The 9,589-nt window shown below is 43.6% G+C and overlaps 1 long non-coding RNA gene across 2 annotated transcripts; it reads right to left on the minus strand.

The window, feature by feature from the left end:
- Window positions 1-410: 410 nt before the first annotated feature.
- On the minus strand, window positions 411-6,459 carry LOC107306898. Of its 2 annotated transcripts, XR_001552296.2 has the most exons (4): window positions 6,371-6,459; window positions 5,427-5,681; window positions 3,492-3,789; window positions 411-2,104 (listed from the first exon to the last, which is right to left on the minus strand). It is a non-coding gene; the product is annotated as an uncharacterized LOC107306898 (long non-coding RNA). The 2 variants fall into 2 exon arrangements; XR_004305808.1 differs by lacking the exon at window positions 5,427-5,681 and having other exon boundaries at window positions 6,371-6,455.
- Between the last annotated feature and the right edge of the window lie 3,130 nt (window positions 6,460-9,589).

Here is a 9,589-nt window from a genome sequence, read left to right on the forward strand (position 1 = left end):
CACAGTGTGGATGTGCATCTCGTAGTGTGGGGATGGTTTATGAATAGCATCACTGCGGCATGTTAAAACCTGAAACACGGAGCTGGACAGACCCATTGAGCTATCCCTGCACTTAGGAGGTGCTGTGGCTGCAGCCAGCAGTAGGCAGGTCATCTCCTTCCTGTCAGGATTTGGGGAAAACAAGAGATCCACAATTATTTTAAAAGGCATTTTTAACGAGGCTACCTCATATGTTATTCTCTTAAATACACTCTTTTGCCCTTGGATAGACAATTCACAGTGTTGTTTCATCTGGATTCTCCTCCCTGCAGATCTCCAGAAGCCGCCTGGCCATGGGCCTGGGCACCCTGCTCTGGGTGCTGCTGCTGGAGCAGGGGCTGGGACACAGGGACACAGAGGGCCCTGCCTGCCTCAGCCAGACTGGGGTTTTAAAACTTCCTCCATTTTGATACGACTTTGGCAATTTTTAGGATACGGGTGCATGACAAGTCGTGCCTCTTTGCCAATCTCACGCTGACAGCTTTAATGACTTCAGAAATGAGAGTGGGGGATTCTAATCTGCTCTACAAAAGAAACTTATTTATTCCAAACCTGCTATATGTAAAAGCAAACCAAGTCAACGTTTTAATATTTCTTCACTTTTAGGGTAGGGACACCAGGATCCTGAAGACACATACTTCATACTTCACCACGTTAGTGCATTCAAATACAATAAAATAATTTTGTAATTTTGAAATGCGTGTGACAGATGAGGAAAACACCTTGTAAGACGTCAGCTATACAACATACATTGCATACAAGCAATTACCTGGAAGCTCTCATCCATTACAGAATCACAGAATTGCAGGGGATGGGTAGACCTCAAGAGATTGAGTCCAATCATCCTGCCAAAGCAGTTATTCTACAGCAGGTCACACAAGTAGGTGTCCAAATGGGTTACATAGGTTGCTCCAAAAGTAATGCTCCCTCTTTATTTCCATGGAAACTACAGCAGACACCAAGTGCCCAATAGCATTGCACTTCCACGCCAGATGCTGTTGTGTCAGACTGTCGCTCTGCTGCCATCTGTCACATGGCAATATCATGTTAATGGAATATTGGTAAGAAGGTTCACTTTCTACTGCCATCCCACCAACATCCACCTCTGATTTTGTGGACTAACAAAATAAAACAAGAGGCATTATTTTTGGAACAACCTTCATACGCTGTGAGTGACTTCAGACAACCTTACGGCAAACTCCTTATGCTTCTGCAGCAGATGTCTTTATCTAATTAACTTCTTTCTTAGCTAAAAAAAAAAACCAAACCAAACTGATTTCAAATGCTTTGTTGCTATAGATCGCCTTAGAATTATTATTGACTCCATTTATGTGCAGTAGTGTTTTTAAGGTTGCAAGCAGTTAGGAAACTTCTCCATAAGGAGCATTTAGCCTGACAAATATCTTGTCAGTTTTCTCCCAGTCACTTCCTAAGAAACTCTAGGAAGTGCAGAAGGTTTTCTTTCAGAGGTTGCACCTCAGTGGGAAGTTATCACCACACTCATGGCCACAGCCTCTGTAGAAATGTAACTCGGCCAAGTGAAAATACATGAATAAAATGTAGGGTTGGCCTCACTGCAGCATTACTTGTCCATGCAACATTCACTGCATAGCTAGGCCTCTGATGTTGTTTTCCATGCAGCTAATATTTATCCATGTTAAACGCGGAGGACATGCAACTGTAATCTGATTCCACGGTGTAAGGAGATCTGGAGGGATGTACCAGCAACCCCTTGTCTTCTTCCTGGCTTTGTGGGGGGCAGCAGGCAAAGGACAGACAGGAGTGATGTAGCCCAGTAGCTTAAGGATGAAAGGACCACTATGATCCTTGCAGATGAGCTTCAGCTGCTCTGGATGAGTGAATATACAGACTTTTGGCTCACGCTGGTGGGTTCTTTCATATTAATTGTAATTGGAGGTCATACTGAAGGGGTTCTCCACTTCTTCTGGAAGAATCTCCCATCTCTGAAACACTCATCTATCCATTCCCTTCTCAATGAGCTTTTCTTACTCTTTTCCATTCCACTGCGGGGCTTCCTTTTGCTTCCCTCCTTCGCTGTCCATTCCTAGCACACAAATAGAACAGCACAACAAAAGCAGAACAGGGTGAAACCTCCCTTTCCTGCAGACAGTTGAAGCCTGGTTGGAAATTCCCACGGACCTCCAGCAAGTATTCTGCTGAGAAACTCCCGTGCCCAGTGGGCTGCCTTGCTAACACCGCACTAAAACACACCAGCAGCCACTGCAAAGCTTTGTGATGTTCTGCCTTGCACACCAGTTCCTACACTGAGTTAAAAATGTGCCAGCACTGGCCTGAGAAAAGTCATATTCTAGCAGGTAAAAAACAAAGCCGTATCTGTGGAGTTAATTTTAAGTGAGTAATTCAGTGCTGTCTCTGAACTACAAGAAAGAGATGTTTTCTCTCTTTTAGTCTTGTGTTCAGTTATTATTGAATTTATAACTTTCTTTTGGGCAAACTCTACTTTGAAACCAAGATTTCTGCAAGTTACTTCAGTATTGCTCAGCATCTGATTGATTGATTCATTTTTTTACCTATGCAACAAATGAGTGTAAGAACTGGTTCATGTTAGAGGGTGGATTATTACATGCAGGAAGAAATGAAGGGAACTAGGAAGAGCTTCAAATAAGGGATGGATGAACACACTAATGACAGAGGGCTTAGTGTTTGCTGCCTGCTAGTCTGAAAGAAAGGAAGATCATCTGTGCATGTGTGTGACAAAGCTTCTTTGGTCTCCCGAATTCCAATTTGTCAGCTATTAGTGCATTCCAAAAAACCTTAGCCCTTGAAAAAAGGATGGAAAAGAAGCTGTGCATGGATAAACCTAAAGTAATTTTCCATTATTAGTACATTTTTATTTTTTTTTTAATCTATAGCATTTAATAGCATTAAAAGCAGCATTTCACTCTGTGTGTTTCTGTTGGAAGGCAGCTGCTCATGTTCTGCCAGTTCATCCTGTTCCTTTGTGTACTGTAATTATAAAACATCGAGCACTGTGGTTGACTGCTTCTAATAAATTAAAAATATCTGGGTAAATAGGGAAGTGTTGTTGTCTACTAGGTGCAATATCCGGGTTTGGCTGAAAACAGGAAAGCCTGCTGAAACCCTTAATGTGGAAGGGTTTTCCTGCGTTTTAACACCAGTGTAAATGACATGCTCTCAGCTCTAGCAGATACACCTAAAGTGTAAGGATACGGGAGGCTATGTTCAAGGGCAGAGGTAGTCAGCACACACAGCATCAGAGTTTGTCTGTCCAGACCTCAAAAATACTGTTGTTAATTCTACATATGACTGTGAAAAGTGCTTTGCAGGGTAGTGACAATTTATATTTTCAACTCTGTGGCGTCTAACCACAGGCTTAGTAGATCAGAGAAGAACAACCTATTTATGCGCCCCCCAAAAGCCAAAGTTCTGCTGCAGAAAGGTCAACATACCTGTGCTGTGACCAGTTTCAATGCTTGCCTCATCAGTGGTGCTGCTAGTCATGCTGCAGAGTCAGGGTGGCTTTCAGTCACAGCTGTTTGCACTAAGTTCAAATAGCCTGAAGCAGCAGCTCTCAGGGCCTGTTTTTTAGCCAGTTTTTCTGCGGTAAAATTTAGATGCTTGTAGGTATAGGTGCCTCCATGGAAACTGAGCTCTTCTGTGTGCCTGATGATGGTTGTTTTGTGTGGCCTGGTCTTCCTATGTCTGCGTAACCATCCTGGAGACCTCCTCATTGCAGAGATAAATGAGCTGAGGGGAAAAAAATAATCAGGATAAAACATACTACTGTAATCCTTACTAATGAATGAATGCATTCTCATGCATTCTTCAGGTATCTGCTTTGATATCCAAGTATGATAGAGTAGTATGTCATCCAGACGTACGCATATCATGTTGACTGATAAAAGTTACTATTATGGAGGAATCTGTCCTAAGAACAGTGCCTTGAGCAATACCCAAACTTCAGGGAACTTTTATTAAGCAGGTTCCCAATAGCACCTGATTTGAGTTCTCCGTGCATACAGGGCTGCTGTGCATCTACTCTGAGCAGATGAGAGGTGTGAGGACTAACTGGCTTACTGAAATAACTGTTTGACCTTCAAGCCTTTGCCTACCAAGCACACTGAAGATAAAGTGATAACCATATACAGAAGCCCTAGGACAATTAGGGACCCAGGCTACTGAATACTTGGAAGGTCAGAGACATGGGCTAGAGTCATCAGTTTAAAAAGCCAAAGAAGGAAGGTTCTTGTCATAGCCTGTGGTGGTGAGGAGTGCCACGGCCTTCTGCTGGAGTTTCCTAAGGATCTATGGCTTCTTGCTCATAAATGTGGCATTGCTTTGGTCTAGACAGGAGCTGACAGAAACATGTATAACAAGGAACAGATCACCTTCTGTGAGAGAAAGGAGGAAGTATTTGAGAACTGGAAAGCAGCAGGGTGTGATAGAAGGACACAACTCAGTGCCTGTCGGGAGCCCTTCTGAGGGCTGACACGGTGCACTGACCGTGGGTTTGTAGTTTCAAACAAACACAGTGGGAAGCCCCTGAGAGTTCTTCCCATCACACACCACCAGAATATCTTTCTGTTGGAGGAGCAGCTTGTAACCATCTTCACCAGCTCTTCTGAAGTCCCAGGAATAAGCTGATGGCAAAGATGTTGTAGAGAGGAACTATTTTACATAAATCACTGTTGACATGTAAGTTCAAGTTGGCACTACTCTCCACTTGCTTGGAGAAGAGAAGGCTTCAGGGAGACTCATTGTGGCTTTCCATACTTGAAGGGAATGTATTAACAGGAGAGAGAATGACCGTTCACAAGGGTGGCCAGTGATAACACAAGGGGAATGGTTTTACACTAACACAGGGGAAGTTTAGGTTAGATATTAGGAGGAAGTTTTTCATGCAGAGGTGGTGATGCGCTGGAACAGGTTGTCCAAGGAGGCATCCAAGGCCAGGATGGATGTGGCTCTGGGCAGCCTGGTCTGGTGGCTGGCAAACCTGCACATAGCAGGGGAGTTGAAACCAGATGATTGTTATGGTCCTTTCCAACCCAGGCCATCCTGTGATTCTATCCAGGGCTGGATAGAGCTGTGAAAACTGCAGTGCTCCAAAGGAGTGGAGGCAGACAAAAGGCGGCCTAAAAATGGTCACATGAAGATGGCAAATCAGTAGGATCCCAACAATGCCTGCTAGCAGAGATGGAAAGCAAATTTCAGCAGGCTCATTGTGACTAGCAGTCACAATAAGCATTCAAATATTATATCGGGCTATTTGCCTGTTTACAAGCTGGATTTGTCACTGCACCCATAAAGCAAATTGGTGCTACTCACTGAGTGCATCCTCCCCTCCCACACAGATGAGAAATATAACGGGTAGCAAATAATACCTCATCATATTAAAAATGTATCAGTTACAAGGTACTGAACAGCTTTGGCACTGAGGCAATATGGAAGAACGTTGGCCCTGGCCATCAGCTCTGTTCATTTCTTATAATGGTGTTTTGTTGGGTGGTTTCGCCCAGGGTGACCAACACTCTGCCGACAGATCTCAGAGCTGGCATAGTCCAGGTCCACTTCTTCAGTCACTCTTCAGCATCAGGCTTAATCTGATCCTCACTCTTTGAAGGCAGTTGAAGTGGAAGCTACAAAGTAATAATACAACTGGCGTTGGAAAAATATTTTTCTGAGTGATGTTTCTGAATCACGTAGTACTGCCATTTTGTTGGTTAACACTTTCTTTTTTCCCCCAATTAAACTGCTTTGCTTTGCATGAAACTCAGAACTTCTCTGCTTTCTTCAGAAAAAAAACCCACAATTGTGCTGATTTGTGGTTTTTCCTTAAATGGGCTGCATATGTTTGCACACAAGATGCCAATAATGAAGGAGTCGGCTCAATTCACTTGGTGAAATTCTTTGGGAGCTTGTGAAAAACAAAACAAACAAACAAAAAAACAGCCCATCGAGTAAAAATGGCTTGATTGATGCAAAAGGAAGCACAGATGGAGGTAATGGGGTTTCAAAAGAGGAATTAGAGAAGATCTGAACAGAGGCTCATAAATCTGCAGCAGTTCAACTTTGCCAAGAACTGCAGTGGGAAATCCTCATTACGGGAGGTATTTCCACACCATGTGCACCCATGAGAGCTTTGCTGGGGCAGCTGTGGGGAAAGCATTATCTGGTGGTGACAGGAAGACCTGGCAATCAGCATTCCTGAATCTTGTTGGACCGCGGCTGCTGACTCACACAGCGGCCTTGGGTTAGTCATTCAATGCCAGATGCTTCGTCCTGACCTTGTCAGGGTGCCACGAACAAGGAAGCAAAACAGACTTACCTTGGGCAATGCTTGCAAACAGGTCTTATCCTGCCGTGCTGCAGCTTCACTTGCGCTGGTGGCTGAGCAGCGCGGCAGAAGAAGGAGCTTTGGGCCACACTGGGCCATTTTTAGGACAGTGGAATTAGTGAATCCTTCAGTGAGGCTGGAAAACTAGGGGATTTTTCTGTCTTCTTGCAGTGGTTTCCCACTGGTAGGTGGGTTAGAGTTGATCTTTTTTTCCAAGCCAGATGTTCATTTCAGAAGCAGATCTGCTCTGGTGGCTTATGTCCTGGGCTGCACCAAAAGCAGAAGTCTGAGGAAGGTGATGTTTCCCCCCTATTCCACTCTCAAGAGACCACACCTGAAGTGTTGAGTTCAGCTCTGGGACCCCCAGTACAAGAAAGACATGGAGCTGCTGGAGTGTGTCCAGAGGAGATCACAAGGATGATCAGGGGGTTGGAGCAACTCACAGAGACAGGCTGAGACAGCTGGGCTTGTTTAACTTAGAGAAGATTCTGGGGAGATCTTACAGTTGCCTGCCAGAACCTAGAGGGGTCCACAATGAGGAGGGACTCTATTGTGAAGTACAGTGGTCGGACAAGGGGTTTTAAACTAAAAAATGGAAGAGTTAGATTTGGTATAAGAAAGATATTTTTTCACTATGAGGGTGGTGAAGTGCTGGTACAGGCTGTCTAGAGAAGCTGTGGATGCCCCATCCCCAGAGATGTTCAAAGCCAGGTTGGATGGGGCCCTGGGCAACTTGGTTTAGTGTGGGGCTGTATGGTTTTAAGTCCCTTCCAACCCAAACCATTCTGTGATTCCATGGTTCTATGGACTTCAAAGCCTCCTTTGTGCCCCAACAGAGAGAAGTGTGTTACCATGTGACCACCCAGGGAAGCAGCTGATGTCCCACCAGCAAGGTCTTACACCCAAAACACCCTGTAAGGAACCACCCTCTATCCACAGGAGTAGATGCCTCAATGTAGTGAGTCCCTTTCTTGTTTGTTCTCTGTGTCTCTATTGGAAAACCAGGCTAGTGGAATATATTTGCCAGGTTTAATCCCCTGATAGCATAGCAAGCCCTTAATTCCTTTGTGCTGCTTCCAGGCACAGCATTGCTTTGCTAAACATATTAAGTGTTAGAATTTTTATACTCTCTTGGTAGAAACAGATAAAAACAATAATTCTTATGAAGCCGGCCTGTTTGAGTTGGTGAAATGTTGAAAATTCCCAGTTGTCTTCGAATAGATGTATTTCGAAGTATTGCTCAAATAGTTTGGAACAATATTCAAACCGTGGCTTGTTTATGAAGTATTTCATTTGATGTTTGCAAAACATTTGATATCTGCAAGCTATTGGATTTGACACTCAGCTCATGTGGAGTGCTAAGCAACAAGCTTCACAACGGCAGGGCTGAAACTTCCCCGCCGGCAAAGGGTGAATTGCGCACCTCTGCGCTCCTTTTTTTGACATTTCTGCAGATAATTCATGTAAGTTCCTAAAGCCTTTGCAGAATGGCTTCTAATCTCTGGTAGATAACATAGTGGTTTATCCTGCAAGCTGCAGTAAATTGTAGTTTTATTCACGGCGCACCTAAATATCTTACTCTTTGAAAAGGCCTAAAAGCTAAACTCTTCTTTCTGGAACTACTTGTTGGCATATTCGCTGTCACAGCCATAGTTTTGTATGTGTTACATGATGAGCCATATGGTTGAATTCCTTTATTCAATGGGTAATGCATGTACAAACTCTTGTGGGGTCAGTGGGAGCAGTGAGTGGACATCTGAGAGCTGAATTCTGTTGAGTCACACTGCACAGACTGTCAGATGGTCCAAGTGGTGAAAGATGTTAAATCGTGGTACCATAAAGACACTGGTGTGCTGGAAGGATACGGAGGGACATGCCTTTAGGGACACAGCCGCTTTCCAGAGAAGAGGAAAGCAAGGAAAAGTGAGGATATTGAGAAGCTGGCAAAGAGAGGGAGTAATGGAAGCTAGTGGGAGAGCATGACTGTACCCACTGTCAGAGTTTCAGTGCACCAAAACCAGCATGCCTCACCCCGTAATGACACAGCTAAATGGAAAGATTTTGTTTCTTTTGTCTCCACCCAGTTAGATAAAAGTATAGCTAATGAAAGCTGGGTCACACCTGTCTCCTGGCATCCTTTCCTCTCTCATTATGCGTGTTACCTTCACAGATAAATATATCTCAGCGTAGAGATAAAGCAGGTTCTTTATATTTGTTTTCTGTTTTCTCTTTAGTTTTAGAGGAAATGTTTCGTATCTGAAAAGCAGAGATTACAAATGCCTTTATTCTCTATGAGTTCAGCCTGGTCAGTGGCAGGATGGGAGCTTCAGATTCTGTACATTTGATCCATTAGAGAATAAATATGTAAATGAAAACTTGTGAAGCACAGAATATAGCCCCCTGTAAACAGTCCATCAAAATCAGGATATTGTAATTCCACGTGATTAAAAGAAAAAGATGTATGTTTTTTTTTCAATATTTTCATATATCTTTAAATCCCTTTTCAAAGAATTTTGATCTACCTCAAAATGCTTAGAGTAAAGCAAGCACTTTAATATTTAGTATAGTTTGTTCTAGACCTGCTCCTTTCATCAATACCTTCCCAAGTGAAATCCTTCCTATGTCTAGTAGGCAGCCCAAATCCAGATAATAGAGGTGGACCTACAGTGTATTAGGGAAGAAGACATGGCTCAGCACGTTAAGGAAAACAAAGGTTTCAGTTAAGCTTGGAATTATTTGTCTTGAAGCTGAAGTCCTTCTTGAACATACTGTGTATTTAGATAGGATATTTTCTCAACTTCACGCCTCTAACAGAATGATAAACATCCTACTGTTGGAACATTTACAGGTGCTTCACGCAGCCGTGTAGCTTTGAGTCAATTGCTGCAGAATGAGTTTGGCTGGGGAGAAGTGACAGTACTTTTGTTCATTGCACAAGCTCCTCAGTCAGTCTGTCTGCTCAGGTTTCTGGAAATCTCCGTGGTCTGATTCACTATTTCCTTACTGTTTGTTCTGGGACTGGGAGTAACTATGCAAACACAATGTTGATGCAATATTGTTGGGAGTATCTGGGCTAATCTCTTCCATTCAGCTTCTGAACATGGTTGTTGTGAGCAAGGGCTCGGATTCCTTACTGTCTTCTATCATGCGCTGTCTGTGGGCCTCTGCAAAATGGAACTATATCCACACCATGAAGAGTTTGGCTAGGAG

This window comes from Coturnix japonica, chromosome 1 (assembly GCF_001577835.2).
Source record: "Coturnix japonica isolate 7356 chromosome 1, Coturnix japonica 2.1, whole genome shotgun sequence".
Taxonomy (NCBI): Eukaryota; Metazoa; Chordata; class Aves; order Galliformes; family Phasianidae; genus Coturnix; species Coturnix japonica.